At 57.1% G+C, this 19,463-nt stretch overlaps 1 long non-coding RNA gene across 1 annotated transcript; it reads left to right on the forward strand.

Moving 5' to 3' along the window:
• The first annotated feature begins 3,924 nt into the window (after positions 1 to 3,924).
• On the forward strand, positions 3,925 to 18,923 carry LOC116659371. The gene is made up of 3 exons (XR_004314730.1): positions 3,925 to 7,733; positions 7,862 to 9,133; positions 18,912 to 18,923. It is a non-coding gene; the product is annotated as an uncharacterized LOC116659371 (long non-coding RNA).
• The last annotated feature ends 540 nt before the right edge of the window (positions 18,924 to 19,463 follow it).

The raw sequence follows: 19,463 nt of genomic DNA on the forward strand, positions 1-19,463 counted from the left end.
CTTTGGTGGCTTGCTCACTGCCTTTCGAAGCCAGAAGGGAACTGAGGGCTGGTGGTCTCTCCTGTCCTCTGCGTTGAATTACAGCGTTTGCACTGAGTGCAGACCGAGTGGGGCATAAACCACACTCGTAGGATGTTGGGGACACACTGTGCTGTGGTGGCGTGCGTGGTGTGGGTGTCTGTGTCACTTTCTCCAGCATCTCCGTGAGAAGGAAGCCCCCTTCTGCCCAACGCAGCTCCTGGGGCAGGTCCTGGAGGTCCGCTGGGCAGCTGCTCGCTGCCCCCACAGTTCACGCATCGATGCAGCTCCTACCCCCTCCAGCACAGACAGGTGCCAAGGGCGAGCCCCTCACAGACTTCATCTAAAGCCCTGGGTTGCTGAGTCAACCCTCTTCCAGGAATAAGGTTCACCTGCTAATCCTTGGGGAAGGCCTAGAAAAAGGCAGTTGCACCTGGATTCTCCGGGAGGCCCCATGAGCACCTTGTGGATGGAGTGTCAGTGGAGCCCTGCCAGCAGGGAGGCTTCTGAGTTTGGATGGGACAGCGCTGGCATGACACTAAGGCAGAAGGACCGTCCCAGGCAGACCAGGCCGCACGGTCACCCTCGTGTCTGCCTAAAGACTGCGGCATGGTGCCTGTCTCTGGAGCGGTGTAGACAGGCGTGGAGACAGAGGAAGCCACGGAGGCCCTGCCCGCCAGCCGCCAACCGTCTGGCCTTGGGCTTGTCACTTGGATCACCTGTTTGCAGATGAAGACGACTCAGGGGGTCTCCAAGGACTTGGGGCCGAAGTGAGTCACAGGTGTGCTGGGGTCATCAACCGTGCAGACAGGCAGGCGATGCTGACATCACGGAGGGGCCAGGAGCCCGTCATACAGCACACGTGGGACGTCACACATGCGGAAACTGGGGACAGAGATGCTCGTTCTGGCTGACCTCAGTTACATACCTGTGCCCAGGCTGGCTCCGCCCGGCGGCAACCCACCCCTCCTCACCTGGACCGCAGTCAGAGATCACCACCAGGAGGTTCTCCAGACGCAGGGCTTCTGGAAGGAGGCCCGGCACTCACAGGGGCCGGGCTGCTTCTCTGGACTTCCCTAAATGTCTGAACTTTCCAGGACCCTCATCTGCTCTCCGCACTCAGCCCAGTGCCTCTGGGCTGGTTCCTGACTCCCGGGGTGCAGCAGAGAGTACCCCGGGCAGGCAGGTGGCTCCTGCCCTCCAGCCCCCAGCCTCCCTGCTGCCCCCTGCTCCTCCTCCCTCCTCAGCACCCTGACTTCGGCTTCTCTCTCCCTTCCTGCTGTGAAGTAGTCTCTCTCCTCCTGGATCCCAGGTAGGGGAACGTGAGTGTGAGGCTGGGGTGGGAAGTGAGGGATGTGGCTGGCTCTGCTCTGTGCGCCGTCCCAGAGAGCCCAGAGGACCAGGCTGGCCGGGCACTTCTCATTTGTCCCTCCATCCGTCCCTCTGCCATTCAGCAGACATTTATCGAGGTCCTGCTCTGTGCCGGTCTTGTACTCTGGTGCTGGGGACATGAGGGAGAATAGGATTTGGATCCACCTTCAAGGAGCTTACAAGCTAGTGGGTAAACCAGTACCAGGTCCCCCTGTCTTTCAGGGGCGTGAAGGAAGGGGTGTAGAGGGCAGCACGTAGACCAAGGGCCGATGCTTAATTCTCCTCCCTGGGGGAGGACACAGGGTCAGGAAGTTTTCACAGAGAAATGAGATAGGAATGGAGTCTTGGAAGATGAGTGAGAATTGGCCAAGATGGAAGGAGAAGGGGCCAGAGCCCGGGTCAGCTTCACTCAGCCAGGGAACTGCAGGCGCACCGGCAGAGCTGACACCTGGGGCAAACGACAAAGCCCCGTGAGAGACAGGCTGGCAGGTAGGCGGGGACCAGAAGAACACGGTGGCTGTTGTCCACCACCCGAAGGAGGGTGGACTGTCCTGAGGGCAGTGGGAGCCTTGGAGCATCCTAGGCAGGGAAATGGTGAGGTCAGTTTCAAAGCGTTTTGTTTGGGAAGATGCTATGAGTTTGCGAGAATGGCCGAGGAGAAGAGGGCGAGGCATGGGGGCACTACTGCAAAGGTCCAGGAAGATGATGAGCTGGCCGAGCCCGGGGGTGGGAAGGAGGTGGTGGGTTTGAGACTTGTTCAGGAGGCAGCATCTGCTGGACTTGATGACGGGGTGGCTTCTCGGGGGTGGTTCCCGAGTGCGGCAGAAAGGAAGGGAGGAGCACCTTGCCAAGACAGGAGATCTGAGAGGGAGAGAGGGTGAACTCCGTCTTAGATTTGCTGGATTTGAGATGCTCAGTAAGAACCAAGTGGACATGTCCAGCAGGCAGCTGGATGCAGAGGGCAGAAGAGGGGCCAGGGCTGGGGGTGGAGACATGGGGTCTTTGGTCTGGAGAGGGCTTGAGGAGAGGCCCCAGGGGACACCAACCCCTGCGGGTGGCAGAGAGTCCACAGGGGACACCGAGGCACAGGGAGAAAACCCAGGACGCAGAGGCCGAGGGAGAGCTTCAAGGGGTGGGGGGGAGGCACAGGCTGGCCTTCCTGAGAGGCCTGGAGATGCCTGGGGAGGAGGTCTAGAGAGGTGAGGGTGGCAGTGAGGCATTTAGGGCTGCGCCCACGCCGCCACCCCTGGACTAGGCAGGGCCAGGCCCCCAGTTCTCACAAGGCTGAGGTTCTGCAGGAGCTGCCCAGGTGCACGTGGGAACCTGAGGGTCCAGGAGGAAAGACACAGATGAAAACGTTGTCCGCACGTCCCAGGGGTAGTCACAGCCACTGCTGATCCAGACCCGAGAAAACAGCAGGGCCCTTGGGTGGCCAGGCTGCGAGGCTCGAAGGGAGCCGGGGCAGAGCTGGCGTTGGGAGTCTCAGCTCCCCCATCGATAACCTAGAATAAAGGTGACCACAACTGTGCTGATCACGGGGATGACTTCGAGGTGCGTGGAGACATCGATTCACGTGTTGTGCACCAGAACTAACATTGTGTCATTGGCCGATTACACTCCCCCAAACGAACAGAAAAGCTGATAAGAGATCAGATGTGTGGTTCCCAGAGAGGGGGCACAGGGAGGGGACTGGAGGAGGGCAGTCAGGGGTGCAGGATGCGAGGTACGGCGTGGGCGAGATGATCGGCGCTGCCGTGTGCTGCAGGTGAGAGCTGTCAGGAGTAAATCCTGAGTTCTCGCCACAAGGGAAACAGTTTTTCTCTCTCTTTAATGTTGTATCTCCATGAGCGGATGGACATTCACTAGACTCACTGTGGTCATCATTTCATGGTGCACCTAAGCCAGGTCATCATGCTGTGCCCCTGACACTTGCACAGCGCTGTGTGTCAGCTACATCTCCATAAAGCTGGATAAATGACATCAATGCTGACAAATAACCACTGAGCGCTAGCCGCTCGCCAGGCCCTTCACCGCCGCGTCTCCATGGCTGGATGTCGAGGACCATTTTCACCCCCGCTTTGGGACGTGAGGTGACCGTGCGACCAGGATCCAGGCCCCACTTCTCCTCGTGTTGGTGCAGTGCTGGCTTGGACTAGGTCAGCCCGCTCCCAGGGATCTGAAGTCTTCGGTTTTATTGTTAAAAAATGTTTCGATTTTGCCTCCTCCTTTGCAGATACCTGTTGTTTGTTTTAATAAAAAGATAAAATTGAAAATGATTTACAATAAGAGAAACGGAGGTTCTTGGGGAATGTGGCCTGCCAGCCTCTGAGGACTTTGGGCTGTGACGGGCCTGGGGTGGGGGCTCTAAGGTCCTTCCCAGCTCTGGGTATCCCTGGATCTGGCTCTGCAGTCCTGAGGCTGTGACAAGGGGGCTGTGGCCTGGCTCCTCAGTTTCCCGAGGAGTCCCAGAGCCTCCTAGGGGCTGCAGGAGAGACGGGCCTAGCCTGAGGGCCAAAGGCGAAGGAAAGGGCCGGAAGTCCGTGTGTAAGTGCTCGCAGGGAAAGAAGGAGTAGGCCTGTGTTAGGGAGAGATGGGGGTGCCACAGGGCTCCCCGTCAGGAGGCCTGGTGCCCTTTACGCTGTGAAGCACAGAGAATGTTCCAGGGAGCTGGAGGGGCGATTCGGATACTCCTGGGGGAGCCGCACGGCTAGAATCCTCAGGGTGTTGCGAAACAGGCTGGATAACTTTTCAATGACCACTTCCCCGTCCCCGCCCTCCACTGCCCCATAGCTGTGGGGCCACTTCCGCCGCGCCCTCTGTGGCCTGCTGGTCCACACGGGCCTGGCTTCGGGGTGGGGCTCAGGTCGCCGTGGGCGGAGGGGAAGGAGCAGCCGGCAGCTCTGGGAGTGGCTCTCGCAGACCCGCTCGGGTGACCGCAGCCCCTTTGCTCCTGATGCGCCTGGTTCCCTCTTGCTTTAAAGCACGTCTCCCTGCTCGCCGTTGCTGCTCCAGCCTCCTCTGTGGTCATCTGGCCAGACCGCAGCGTCTCAGCAATGATGTAGACCTCTGACTTCTGTCCCGTCAGGGGGGATCGTAAGAAACGAGACCCGAGATGGAAGAAGGGGCTGGACGACAACCCAGACGAGCGCAGGAGGCGCGGCCCTCACTGGCTGGAGGCCCGGGGCAGGGCTGCCGCTCGCTCCGCTCCGCAGCGCCCCCGCGTCTGGCCTGGGGAGGTGCAGGGTGAGCGCTTCCCCGACTCGACCGGGAGCGAGGCTGCCACCTGCCGGTGGACTTGTGAAGTACACCCGCCCGGGCCTCCCAGCCTAAGCGGCCCTTCACTTAAGGTGGGTAAGCCCCCACTTAGACAACCCTTTTCCACTAGCACCACTCGATACTTAAATCTTCTGACTCTCATTTGAGACATCCCGGGTTCTTAGCGGAGAAGCCAAAAGTGTCCCGGGGCACTTTGAAGGGAGTGGAAGTTTGTTTGGCTCAGGACTCCTCTCCCCAGGACCCCCTCCCCATCATCCGAGCAGCACGAGGAGTCGCGATTCCCAGGGGGAGGGGAGAGGTGTGCACCGCACGTGCTGCGGGAGGCCGGCGCAGGCCGGGGCCCTGGGGGCTCAGGCAGGGACCCTCCCCTGCAGGAGTCAGGGAGGCTTCACTGAGCTGTTAGCACACTCATGAGCTGGGCCGTGTGGAAAGGAACCGAGTTCCGGCTACCTGCCTCAGTGTGGTGAGTCATCCCGAACTCAGTAGCTTTTAACCACAGCCCTTCTTTTTGTGTCTCGTGGTTCTGGGGTTTACAAGCTGAGCTGGATCGTTCTTGCTCAGACCTCGCATGTGAGGCAGTCAGGCGATAGCTGGCTGGGGTCGTCATGGAGACTCCCTGCCCACGTGGCCAGTGGCTGATGCTGGCTGCAGCGGGAACCCTGTGGGTAAGCTCTCCAGGAGGCCAGGCTGGGCTCCAAGGACAGGCGCTCCGGGAGGGGGCCAGGAGGAAGCTGCCTGGCCTCTTGGACCAGCTGCAAAGGCGCGGAGCACAGCTCCCCCTGCACGTGGTGAGGTGAGGCGGCCACGAAGCCCACCCCGTCCCAGGGAAGCGGGCCCAGACCTCGCCTCTGGCTGTGTGCGCGGCAGGTTCTGGAGGAGCACATGGGGTGGGGAATATTACTGCAGCCATTTTTGGAAAGACAATTTGCCAGAGGCAGGAAGGTCACTCCAGGTGGATGCCTTCGGTGATGGTGCCTTCAGAGATGCATTTCCTAAGAAAGAAAGAAGTTTTACAGGCAGGGCGTTGCTAAGAGAGAACATGAGGTTTTAGAAGTATTCGCTGAGCCGTCTTCACGAAGACTTACAAATAACACTTCTCTGCAAGGGAGCCTCTGAGAAAGTGGTAGAAGCAGCCTGAACTTCCGAGGGGCGGGAGGAGGCTGCGGGTGGCCAAGGCAACGGAGAAGCGGCCCCTGAGAGGGCCCACCAGGCGAGGTTCTGCCAAGACTGACCCCCTGAGGTGTCACCACAGCCAGAGGCCAGGAAGGGCCAGGGACTCTGCCCCAGCCAAGTCTCTGAGGGCAGCAGCGGGCAGGCCCAAGCAGGAAACTGTGGAGCAGCAAGAGGGATGAGAGATGCCCGCAGTCACAAGGTGGCCACCGTTTTGTGTCACCCAGGAGCAGGGAGCAGTCCTCACGAAGATTAGGAGCTTGGTCGGAGAGAAGACACAGCCCACAGTTAGAAGGCGGGTTGCCTCGCGATGCCCAGGGAGTGAGACCCAGGACCCAGCAGAGCACGAGGGCCCCAGGCCCTTGGTGGGAGCAGGCCTGGATGCCAGGACCCTGCACATCACCCACCAGCCCTTAGGGAAGAGGGGCTGAGCCGGGGAAGGCGAGGTCGACCTCGGCTGTCTGGGAAGCGAGGGGTCCGCGCCCTCAACCCTCAGCAGCTGCTGGGTGTCTCAGAAATGAGCTTCCAGAGACACGAGGTCTGGGCCCTGAGCCTGAAGGGAGGGAGCCCTTGGCTTCCTTCTCTGTGGTCTTGGGACCCAGGCTGCAGGGGGAGGACCCATGGTCTCTGCGGGGTGCGGGGTGCTGAAGCCCACGGCCAGTGCCCCACCCCCACCCCACCCCGCTTCTGAGCACTGGGCGGGGGGCACCCTGAGCCCTGCCTGCAGCTTTGTGCTGCTTCAGGAAGACGAGGTTTATTCTCCACAGCCTGGGAGGCGTGGACGTGGCCCCGACAGAAGCTTCCTTTGCTGCACAGGGCGAAAGAGAAGCAGGGAGCTGTGAACTCTTTGGGGACAGAATCGTGTCTGGTCACCTTCATGCCCACTGCCTAGGATGGTATCTGGTCAGAGTGAGTGAAAAAAGGAAAGAAGAAAAGCAGGAAGGAAGAAGAACAGAGTCAGAAAATTTAAAAAAAAAAGCTGCACCTGGTTTTCTAGTCACACCTGGGCTGGTCACTGCGGGAGACCGCAGCCACCCACACAGGCATCTGGTGCACGAGAGCATTTGCTCAGTTGAAAAACCCCAGCTCTGTAGAGACATAGTCTGCACACCATGAAATTTGCCCAGTTAACATGTGCGTTCCAGTGGCTTTTAGTCGGTTTTCAGGTGCGCAACTTTGCAACCACCCCCACGATGCTTGCTAGAATGTTTCGACCCAGGGAGAAACCCCGTGCCCGTTAGCGGCCACTCCGCCTTTCCCCGACCTCCTCAGCCTGGGCAGCCCCTCGCCTGCTTCCTGTTTGTTCCGCCCGCTGTGATCATTTCACATAAATGGAATCACAGAGTGTGTGGCTGGCTTCCCTCCCCGAGCACGTGCTCAAGGCTCACCCACGTCGCAGCAGGTGGCAGCACTTCCTCCCTTCTTGCTCCTGAGTGACACATTGCTGTGTGGACAGACGCGCCGTTGCCCCTTCATCGCTCATCGACATTTCCGTTGTTTACGTGTGGGCTGTTCTGGATGACACTGCTGTGCGTGTTCATGTGTAAGGTTTTGTGTGGGTGTGTGTTTTTAGCTCTCTCGGGTGACCACCTAGGATGGGGTTGCTGGGTCACATGGCAACTCTGTTTGACTCTCGAGGAACGGCCGGTTTTCCAAAGCTGCTGTTCCATTTTACGCCCAAACCAGCGCCGCACAAGAGGTCCAGTTTCTCCACGCCCTCACCAGCGCTTCTTATGACCAGTCTTTGGGTTATAGCCGCCCTACTGGCTGTGAAGTGGCATCTCACTGAGGCCTTGGCGTGCACTTTCCTGGTGACTGACGCGGAGCATCCTTTGCTGGGCTTGTGACCGTTTGTACGTCCTCCTTGGAGAAATGTCTGTTCAAGTCCTTTGCCATGGGTAAGCTGAGTTATTTGTCTTTTTATTATTAAACAACATTCCTTAAACCGGGGTTCCACAAACGCAGTACCTGGGCACCTGTGAGCTCTCAGTGAGACTTGTTTAATTTGGCGTTTTTGTTTTAATAGACTTCAGATTCTGGTCCAGATGGAGTCACAGGTGACCCCTCACCTAAAAGAACAAAAGCAGCAAAAGGCAAAGTCTAGGAACCAGCAGCTTTCAAGACGCTGGAAACCAGACGACAAAGGACCAGCGGGCAAGCCCCGAGGCCTGACACTGGCCAGCTCGCTGCCGAGGGCTGCAGGCACCGCACAGGGAGGGAGCCCCAGCAGGCGCTCAGCAGACATCCTGAGTCAGGGAGAGGAGCTGAGAGTCTGGGGAGACCCCCGCCCCTGCCACACACACACAAATCTTAAAAAGCAAGACCTGAAAGAATCAAATTGTTTCCAAAAGCTTAACTACATCCTAGAACAAAGCTCAAGAACACACACACACACACACACACACAAGTATCCAGTACACAATAGGGTAAAACTGACAATGTCTGGCATCCATAAAAAATTGCTAGGTTATGCAAAGAAACAGAAAAATATGACCCATAATGAGGAGGAAAAAATAAATCCGTTGAAACCCACCCCAAACAGATTGTAGAATTAACAAAGACAATAAAACATATAACTGCTTTCTGTGTGTTCAAAATGCTAAGTAGAAACACAGAAGGTAAGAATTAAAGACACAAATTAAACTCGGAGACAAGAAGACTACAATGTGTGAGTGAGGAATGCACTGAAAATACCTTCCAAGTTGTAAACCAGCTTTATTTAGCCGTGACTGGGGCTCTGTGCAGGTCGCCCATTGAGCGTGCACGACTCGGTGGTTTCTAGCGTACGCACGCGGTTCTGCCACCGCTGCCGCCATCTGCCCTGAGAACGTTTGATCGCCCCTGCTGAGATTCTGCCGTTTGCAGCCACATGGGTGGGCCCGGAGGGTATCACGCTTAGTGAAATAGGTCAGGCAGAGAAAGACGAATCCTGTGTGTTTTCACTTATATGTGGAAGCTCAAAAAGAAAACAAATGAACATGACAAAACAGAAACAGACTCACAGATACAGAGAACAAACTAGTGATTACCAGTGGGGAGAGGGAAGGGGGAGGGACAACTTGGGAAGGAAATTAAGAGGCACAAACTGCTGTGTATAAATAACTAAGACAGAAGGATGCACTGCACAGCACAGGGAATAAAGCCAATATTTTATGATAACTTTGCGTGGAGAATAATCTACAAACACATCGAATCACTATGTAGTACATCTGAAACTAACGTTGTCAATCAGCGATTTGTTTTCATCACCCCAGAAAGAAACCTGGTACCTGTTAGAAGTCAGCCTCCATTCTTCCCTGTCCCCACCCCAGCAGCTGCTAGTTTAAAAATGGAAAAGATGTGCAACTCTAAGAGCAGTCAAAGTTGCTGTATTAATGCCAGACAAAGCTGACCTCAGAGCAAAGCCTGTTACCAGGGGTGACGAAGTCCAGTTTATCGTGACAAAGCTCCTCTTCTTCAAGAAGCTGTCATGACCCTCAGGGTTTGTGCACGTTAACCACCAAACCGTGGAAGGAGCTTGTGCTCCCTGGGAAATGAACAAAACAAAACAAAACAAATGTTGTGCTTAAGTCTCCACTGTTATTTTATACAAAAAAGTCAAATTTCATGTGATGTGCAAAGCAGCAGAAAGCCGTCACCCATAAGCTTGGGAAGATCATGTCCTCGGATGACCTCACTACGGAATTGGCAAAGTCTTCATGGTGACCGCTGTAAATAAGTGAAAGAATTTAAAGGACAAAATACATACAATAGGTGAAGAGAGACGGTTTTTCAAGAGAAATGCAAATTCCAAGAAAGCGCCAAATGGAAACTGCAGAACTGAAAAATGCAGTGTCTGAAAGTAAAAACCCACTGGTTGGGCTTACAGAAAGTTGGATGCTGCGAAAGAGAAACTTAGTGATTTGAATACAGGCCAAGTGAAATCACTCAATTTGAAGCCGAGAGAGAAGAAACGGTTGGAAGCAACTAGCAGAGCATTGGCAAGCCACAGGGTGGTAGCCAGTGGCCTCACGTACATCAGACCGGAGTCTCACAGGGAGAGAAACAGCGAGAAAAAACACGTAAAGAAACAGTGGCTGAAATTTTGATGGAAAATAACACGCCACAGGCCCAAGAAGTTTAACTGACCCCAAGCAGGATAAATACAGAGAAAGCCAAACTGAGCACATCGAATTGCTGAAAACCAAAGACAGAGAGCAGTCTCAAGAGTGCCCGTGGCAGGAAGAGGACACGCTGCTCAGAGGGGACCGAGGATGAATACGAAAGCTATTCTTCAGCAGGTATAATATAAGCCAGACCCCCATCAGCTGGTGAATACACAGAGGGCGCTGTATTCACACGATATTACTCAGCAACAGAAGAAGTGACCTACCTATTTATGCCAAGATGTGCATGAGCTTCAGAAACCTCGTTCTAAGTGAAAAGAGACGGATGCAAAAGACACATGGTGTACGGCCCCGCTGACGTGAACTGCCTGGAGAAGACTGTCTTTAGGGACGGAGGAAACGTCAGTGCTTGCCTGAAGCTGGGCTAGGGCCTGGGACTGACTGCAGATGGGCTGGAGGGGTTGCACTTGGGTGTTGGAAATGTTCTAAAACCGAGCTGTGGTGATGGTTAAACAGCTCTTTAAATTTGCTAAAAATCATTGAATTGTGTACTGAAAATGCATGAATTTTATGATATGTAAATGATACCTCAATAAAGCTATTAAGAAGGTGGTGAGAGAGAGAAGCCACAGACTTGAAAAAGAGAAGTGAAAAGCATATAACCCAGAAAAGATTTCTAGCCACAATATATAAAGATTTATTACAAATCAAGGAAAAAAGATTAACAATACAACTTGAAAAAGATGAGGAGGAGTAACAGGAGGCGACCCCAGTGGCCACCAAACATAGAAAAGAAGCTCAACCTTACTGACAGTGGATGAAACGCAAGCTAAAGGCACAGTGCTCTGCAGGCTCACGTCCATCTGGTTGTCAAAAAAAATCTGGCAATACCAAGTGTCAGCAAGGATGTGATAAAGGTACCCCAATGCCACAGCCACCAGCTTCACTCCTGGGGAAACTCCTGGGGAAAGATGATGTGTGCGGTCAGATGCGTAGGAGGGTTTCCGGGGCAGCAGATCTGTGCCGGGGCAGCAGATCTGTGCCGTAGCAGCAACCCTGGGATTGCAGAACTGGTAAGCTGTAGTGCAGTGGTATGATGGGGTATCACACAGCCATGAAAACGAACAAGCTGGAGCTACGTGCATCAACAAGGATGAGCCTTTCAAAATCATGCTGAGCCAGAGGAAGACAGCTGTAGAAGAATGCGTGTGGTGCGAGCCCACGAGCGCAGCTGCCACGTGCGGGGCACACGCAGCGTGCGGTGCAGCAAAAAGAGACAGGCAGCATGGTGCAGTTTAACGCCAAGCTCAGAGTGGCGTTGCCCTTGAGGGGAGAGGAGAACCTCGGTGGTGGGAGGTCTTAAACTATACTCTCTCACTGCTTTATTTCTTACACTGTTCAGCATTTATAGGTGCGATGGTTAAACTTTAAGTGTCAAGTTGATGGGCTGCCCAATATTTGGCCAAACTTGTTCCAGGTATTTCTGCGAGGGTGCTTTTGAGTGAGGGCTAACATTTAAAGTAGTGGACTGAGCACATCAAATTGCCCTCCCAGATGTGGGTGGGCCTTGTCCAATCAGTCAAAGACCCGACTAGAACAAGGAGGCTGACCCTCCCCCAAATAAGAGAGCATCTCTTCTGCCTGGCTGCCTTCAAGCTGAGACGTCGGCTTCTTCCTGCATCCGCAGCCGGCCAGCTCCCTCTGCAGGTCCTGGGACTCCAGCCCCTCCAGCTGCCTGAGCCAGCCCCTTGTAAGTGAGTGAGTGAGTGAATGAATGAATGGATGAATATCTGATTGGTTCTGTTTCTCCAGTGAACCCTGAGTAATGCAAGAGGTATGTTTGCTATATTATTTTCCATACCTTTTGTATGTCTAAAATATTTCATAATAAACTTTTAAATAAATCAGTGATGAATGAGTGTTGATGGTCACACGAGATTTAGCTTCTAAGAGGCCAAGGATCACCTTTGGCTGGAGCGGGTTCAGCACTGTGTCCAGAGGGTGGTGGGTGTTGAGGAGATGAGCCACGAGGCCAAGGAGAGCTCCGGGTCTGTTGCTGGAATGGGCGCAGAGTAGAAGGGGGTTAAAATGAGTGCCTTCACTTCTCCTGGGGGCTTCCACGCTGATGCTGCTGAAATGATCAGAGTCCTGGTGCTCCTCTGGTCCCTGGGACGATTCCAGCAAAGATTCTGGAAGACTTAAATTGCACCCCTAGGATGTACAAAATGATGTTTAAAATACCTGAGTGCCAAGGCAAATGCTCCAGACGTCAGCTTTCTTGGCTTGGTTTTCCAAAGAGCGTAACACCAACCTCTCTCATGGAAAAGAAGATACTAAAGCCATACTATCGCGTTAGCCTCCGGTCCACCGGGTACATCGGCCCACGATAAATTAAGCTGAAAGTTCATTTTCCCCTTTGTTTTTAAGTCATGTGGTTGAACTTGGCTAGTGGAGTGCTGCTAATGGCTTCCCGATTTGGGTTCTAGAGGAACAGCAGAGAGTGACCAAGCCTTGGGGGCTGGGAGGACATGCCACTAGTCTGTCTCACTCCTCCCAGAAACTCAGTCTGGGTTTTATTCTAATTTCTTCTCAGTCACATCAAAGGAGCCCCAGCTGGGGAGTTTCTGAGCTGGGCTGTTTCTTCCCACCCCTCCCAGACAGATTGCAAGGTTTTTCCAGCACCCGCTTCTCCCTGGGGCTCGGCCCGGCTGCTGCAGGGAGAAGGCCAGCAGCAGGGGTCAGCGGCGTCTCATCTGGCTGAGCGGCCGCCACCTGGGCAGTGGGTCCTGGCTGGTCCAGGGCTGATGGGGAGCTGGAGCTTACTTCCTGTAGGGCCCGGCATCTCTGAGCATCGCAGGCTCAAGACTCCTTCCCTGCGCGGGGAGCGGGGCTACCTTCCTTCAAAGGCTGACGGGGGTGTGACCAGACATCAGTGAGGCCCGCCCACCGCCCGGCTTTCTGCCATGAGGTTTGGACATGTATCAGCACGTGCGATGCCGCGTGCGGGTTGGATGTCAGGACGTGGGTCTTGGATTTGCCCTGCTGAGCTTCTCTCAGAGATCTGGGGCTCCTGGCTGGGTGGTCCCGGGCTCTCGTGAGGGCTGGCCACTCTCCCACACTCGTGCAGGCTGCCCCGAGGCCTGCCTAGTCCACGCGCCACGCACGCTCAGCTTGGCTCAGAATTCTCCATGCCAGCCGCCTCCAGACCGCATGTCTCCACGGCCCAAGCCCCACAGAGCGAGTTTGGCTCTTGTTCTTCAGCCTCGGCCCCCCTGCCTGCCTTCTCCCAGCTCTGGTCCCCGCTGACCCCTCCGGTCCCAGTTGCGGCTCCCCTCCTCTGCCTCCCAGATCACTAGATGGTCCCATGTTAGACGTCTGCCCCTCCCCTGTCCCCAGTCCCCCCCACTCTGGTGGTGGGGCAAAGCACCGACGAGCCTGTGGGACAGCCGTGCAGATGGAAGCGGCCCTGGGCTGGAAGAGGGGCCAGTCTGTGCTGAGACTCTGGGCCTCCGTGCGCTGCAGTGACGGGCAGACGCCCTGCCTTCCCATCTGCCTGCGCCCCCGGCCTGCTTTCCCAGGAGCAGAGTTACAGCAGCTGATCCGGGCAACACGTGTGGGCTGGTGGTACAGCGGGCCCGGGGCACATCTGTACCGGGGGAGAGGCTGCAGCACCCGCCAGGCATCCACACGCCAGCCCCATCCCCGGCCACCGGAGGGGTGCGCCGCCCAGGGGCCGGGGGCCAGAGAGAGGCGGGGAACCTGGGACCGGCATTCACAGAGCACTTTCCTCCTGGGCCCACGATGCTGGAAGTCAGCCTCGCTGGCCCCTACAGCTCGGGGATCGGGGATCGGGGGCCTGAGTGCCCTTCTCCCCTCCCGGCGGGCTCAGCTCCGCCCCTGCAGCCTGGGACTCGGAGCCCTGCTCTCAGGGGCTCTCCTAGAAAACTGGGAGGGACGTACCTGAAAGAACGGCTCTCGATACCTGCAGGTGAGTTCCTGCCACGTTAGTGCCTCCAACTGCAGTCGATGAAAGGGAAGGGGGAGCATCTGGGGTCCTGGTCCGAGCACCGGGCCCAGTGCTTCACCTACGTCAGATCCTCCCAGAAAGCCTGCCAGGAGCATCCGTCTCACAGGGGAGGGACCAAGGTTCCGGTCACACAAGACGCAGTGAATCTGAGACTCGATTACAGCCCTGCCTCCAAAGCTTGTCCCCTGTCCACTGGGTGCACAGCCTGAAACCCCCCATTCCCTGGCAAACCCCACGCCGGGGGCCCATCCTTCCTCCCTGTGGAGGGAACCCCCGCCTCCCCCACCTCGTCCACCTCTGCTGACCGCAGCCAAAGTCACCTCTCCGACCTCACCACCAGGCTCACTGGGCAGCACCTCCCACCACCCCGGCCAGCCCCGAAGTGGACACTGTGGTCTTGAAACCCTCGGGGAGCCAGGCCCAGCCCCCACCTCCAGCCCCGGCCCCCACGCCCAGCGCCCCCTCCCACCTCCAGCCTGCCCCCCCGAAGCCTGCACCCCCCCCGAAGCTCATTCTTCCTCTCCTCCACCTTCTCCGCCTCAGTGCCCCCATGTCCTCTTCTTCCCTCTCCAGACACTGCTCTTCCAATTGTTTTAAGAACATCTGCTGCCACGAGAAAGTGCACACGCACTGCGTTAGGCGCGTCTTACCGCTTCACTCATCACTGTACAAGGGGAGTGTTGTGAGAGCAGCCACAGCACAGCTCACATGTGCGGGAAGTTAGCAGCTCCCTCGGCGGCTCCCCAGAAGGGACCCTGCTATCAGTCTGGAGGCCTCCCAGACTTCTGGAAAAATGTGTTTTCATACAGGTCTCACGCACACACAAGCAGCGCGAGGAATCTTCAGATGTAAACGGGCTCACAGTGTGCAAAGTGTTCTGCAACATTTATTTCTCCTAACATTCAGCATGCAGCCTCTGCCTGTGTTGCGCACAGACACAGCTTGCATGTGAGTGGTTCTGGGTGGAGAAACACTATTCCTCACCGGAGCCCCGAGGGCCTAGCCTGGGCTCTGCTCCCCATCCCACGGGCAAAACCGGCTGCACAACTTCGGCATGAAATGAAAATGTGGCATCCGTTGTTTAAAAAAATGATTAAGAATTTGCAGATGACCACAGCCAAGCACGAAACCAAGCAGGGGACCCTCCTCCACGCAGGGGACCCTCCTCCATACAGGGGACCCTTCTCCACGGAGGATCCCTCATGGCCACACAGGTCACCTGCCCATGGACGCTACAGAGGCCGGCCGACTCCTGGGTGCTCTGTTCTGATGATGGACGTCCCTGCCTCGGCCTCCATGTTGGACCTGGTCCTTGACTCTGCACCCAGCCTCCCCCAGCTGCATTCTCTGCTCCACAGCCAGAGTCCTGGGCATTCTCACTCCAGCACAAGCAAACTCCCAGGTCCCAGCACGTGACCCTCTGGGACCCTCACAAACAGTAGGAGGGCTGGACAATGACACCCCCATGCCTCGGGTGGAAAGTCTCATGGGAGACAGAACAGCACTGAGCTACCGACCGAGAGGCCGGGTTCTGGTCCAGCCCTGCTGCTAAGTTCGCTGTGTGTCCTTCCTGACTGTCGAGCTGCTTAACATCTTGGCACCTCTGTTTCTGCATCTGTTCAAGGAGAGGTGGGATTAGACAGTCTTCAAGACCACGCCCAGCTCTGAAAGCCCGTATTTTAGTGACTCTCAGCCACCGTAACGGTAATAACTAACCATGTGCCGTCTGCCACTGACAGCCTCAGTGCGTGTTCCCCGCAGGCCTCCGAGGAGGCCCTGCGAGGCCCATTTCACAGAGGAGCAAGTTGAGAGCGTATGAACGAGGAAGCGTGGGGTGATGGGCATGCTCCAGGACCAGAGTCCCCGTTTCCTCTGCACATCCGGACACAGTCTCGGGGGCCTGACTGCCCGGGTGCAAATCCTGGCTGTGGCACTGACTGGCTGTAGAACCCAGGCAAGCCCTTGACTTTGATTTCTTCACCTATAAAATGAGGGTAAACATGATGCCTCTTTCCAGGGTGACGGCATGTTAAGTGCTCAGAGCAGCCGTCGGCGCACAGCCAGCGCTCTGACGGCCTGGACCCTTATCATCGTCTCAGGATGGATGCCGCCAGAGAGGAGCTTCTCTCCCTGCCAACCCCCCTCTACCCTCCTGGCCCCTTAAAGAAGCACCTCTCTTGAAAAGCTATCTTTGGAAAAACGCTGAGGCTGACTTTCAGCTCACCTCCTGGTACCAGAGAGAGGGAGGCAGAGCATCTTGCCGAGAGGTGGCGGCACTCACTGGCTCCCATGGGACACCCACCGCTGAGCCAGCGGTCCCCGCAGACTGTTCCTGCTGGGCCTGTGACCTCAGACAATCCGCACCGGGGCCTGAGGCAGCAGGAGGCCAGGGCGGCCAGGGAGGGGGACACGCCTACCCCCCACCCCCCACGGCCCTGAAGCCTCTTCCCGGAAGATGGATCAGGCTGTAAAGGACAGGGTTACCAGCGGACAGTCAGAGTCCCATTGCTCAGAAGTGAGTTCTCACGCTGGAGCGAGTGGGGAGGGGCGGGGCGTGCGGGCTGCGCTCTGTTTGGTAATCAGGCGTCTGCTGATACTTGCTCAGCACTGCGTGAGCCGCCTCCCCTTCTGTGCTCCCACTGAGCGTCCACCCGGGCCTCGGTAGGTGGAGATGTCCCCTGTGTGTCCCCCCCAGACTGATGAGCACGCTGGGGTGCAGCACCTCGGCAGAGGCTGAGCCTCTGACAGCCAGTGTTTTTCCACCGTGCTTCCGAGGAGCCAGCCAGAGGCTCCCTCTGACGGCGTTTGTTTAACGCTCGGGAAAGTGAAGGGAGGCACTGAGTCCCAGCCCGGCCTGGCAGACCGCGGGGCACGCCTGAACCAGAGAGGAAGGTGCAGACAGGCCTTCGTGGGCCACAAGGACTGTCCCAGCCCCCAGGTCCCAAACGTGAAACAAACGAGCAGAGGGCCCCAGACCCCAGGGTGGCAGGACAAGACTTCAGGCCAGGCCAGGCCAGGCCAGGGGCTGGGGCGGCCGGAGCGCCCGCCTCAAGTGTCAGGGTCTGAGACTGCAGGGTGAAGACAGGCTCCTGGGCTGACTTTTTAAAACCCATTTGTCACATTGACACTAATCCTCTTGTGAACAGTCTCCTGCCCTGAAGCCCTAAGCTGGGGCTGCAGGAGGGGAGGGGGGAGCTGGCTGGGTTTTAAGGAGTCTCAGTGAGGCCAGCAGGGCCTGGAGGCGCCTTCTCAGCGGAGGGGTGTGGAAGGCTCCCAGCCTGAGTCTCACTCCCTCCCTGCTGCCAGCCACTTCACCCCTACCCTCCGGCCCCCCTCTTCTCCCCCCTCTTCCCTCCCCACCCTCCTCTCCCCACTCTGGCCCCCCCACCCTCCTCTCCCCTCTGGCCCCCACACTCCTCTCCCCACTCCGGACCCCCCACCCTCCTCTCCCTGCAGCCGGGCCCTTGCCTCCACTTCTTATTGATTTTCATATTTAAGGAAAATCCATTTACTTGATTCAGAGCAACTGAGTCATCACTGTGTTCAGAGGAAAAACCACTCACAAAGCAGGCACTTGGCAGAGGCCACTTCTGGGCTGGGCAGGACTGCTTCCCACCTGGGTGGTGCTCCGTCCATGTCCATGCTCACTCTGGCCCCTCCCCTCTGCCACCCCGTCCTCCCACCTCCTCTCTCAAGAGCCATCACCATGACCACACCTGGTCTGTTTATTCCCCGCCCCCAGCCTGTCTGCACACTAGCACATTTATCCAGACACACTTCACTGATGGAGGTCTGTGACTGGGATGTTTGGAGCAGGGTCAGGGGTCATTATGGTATAACCATAAATGGGGGGAGGGCAATACTGATCGTCCGCCCTGATGGAGAGACTTAACCCTCAAGAAATCCTGGCTTTGACCTTCTTCCACATTCAGCACCCAAGGGACAGCATCTTCTCAACATGACCGGCGTGGCTGGGGGCCCCGTGTCCAGCCTCACCACTGCCCAGAGGGCAGTTCAGCCTCCGACGCTGGTTTGCAAGCCTGTTTCATAATCTTTGGTCCCTGGGCCTAGGAAGGCCAAGGAGCCAGGCTGGCCCACCCAGGGAGCCTTCAAGAAAGGACAGTGCTTCTTCTTAAAGGACCGAGCTCCTCTTTGCAGGCTGAGAGGGCTGTGAGAAGCAATAGAGATTCCAGTTAGCACGTGGCTGAATGCCAAATGGGATGCAGGGCTGTCGGACCCAGACATCAAAACAACAAGCTAGGTTTACTGAGTAGTGCCCACACTGTTCTGAGCGCGTCACCTATAGCGTCACACTGATCCTCCCAGCAACCTTATGAGACGGCAGCTACTATTGCCGCATTTTATAGATGACGAGGCTGCGGTGGTCAGAGGCTGAAGAATCTGCTCAAGTCCTCGCGGCTGGTGAGCAGCAGATTCAGGGCGGGAACCAGGCAATCTGCCCCAAAGCCCACGCTCTGAGCCACTACGCACCCAGGCCAAGGGACTCGCCTCACGTGACCCTCTGAGATAGCCCCCCCCCACCAAAAAAAGGGCAGTGCATTCTTTTCACGGGCAAAAACCATCTAAAAGTCCTTTTCTCTGATCAGTTTCACTGCTAGTCCACAGTCTAGTGTTCTGTATCGTCCCCAGACGTCCACAGCCACTGTGACCTGCAGGACTGGATGGGGGTGGGGGGGGCTCAGGGCTCTTCTGACCCTCATGCCCCTGGCTGATGTTGCCAGTGAAGAATTCTCAGGCCTTCCAGGGAGCCGGCCCCCGGGAAATAAATCAACCTTCCTGTTTGCTGGCTGGAGCTGGCAGAGTCTAGGGTCCCCATCTGCTGGGTCCTCCATCGCACTGCTGTCTTTCTACTCGAGCCCCAAGCCTGCTCCAGCAGCACAGGCCACCTGACCTCCGCTGCCCTCCCTGGGCAGAGCCTGAAGGCCCAGATCGGAGGCAGGGGCGGTAGAGGCCGTGCGCTGTAGAGGTTGCACCAGGTTCTGGCTGAGGACCTCCTTCCAGCCACCGTCTCCACTCTGGTCCTTTCCTCTCCCTTCTTCGCCCCTCCTCCGGGTCCCAGGCCCTGGAGGGAGGAGGGGGGCGGGGTCTAGAGGCGGGAAGAAGTCCCGTGCGTTTTACTGAGCACCTACTATTTGCCCGGCCCTTCCGGGGTCCCCTTCTCCTCTGCACCCGTGCCTCAGCTGAGACACCGTAACAGAAAGGAAGCAAGGGGGCGCAGACAGAAGCGGGTGGGGCAGGTGGCCGACTGCCCCGTCCCCTTTCCGAAGAACTGGGCATGTGTGGGGCCGGGGGCGGCCGGGCCTGGAAGTGGCGGTGGCGGGTCCCCTGGCCAAGGAAAGGCTCAATTGTGCGAAGGCTTCCTGCCCGCCACCCAGCTCCGCCTTCCCGCGGCCGCGGAGGCGGGACGAAGGCGAAGGCAGGAAAGGGTTATGGGAACAGCTTTCCAATGACAAAGTCTGGAAGGGACGGCGCCT

This window comes from Camelus ferus, chromosome 23 (genome assembly GCF_009834535.1).
Source record: "Camelus ferus isolate YT-003-E chromosome 23, BCGSAC_Cfer_1.0, whole genome shotgun sequence".
Classification (NCBI taxonomy): domain Eukaryota; kingdom Metazoa; phylum Chordata; class Mammalia; order Artiodactyla; family Camelidae; genus Camelus; species Camelus ferus.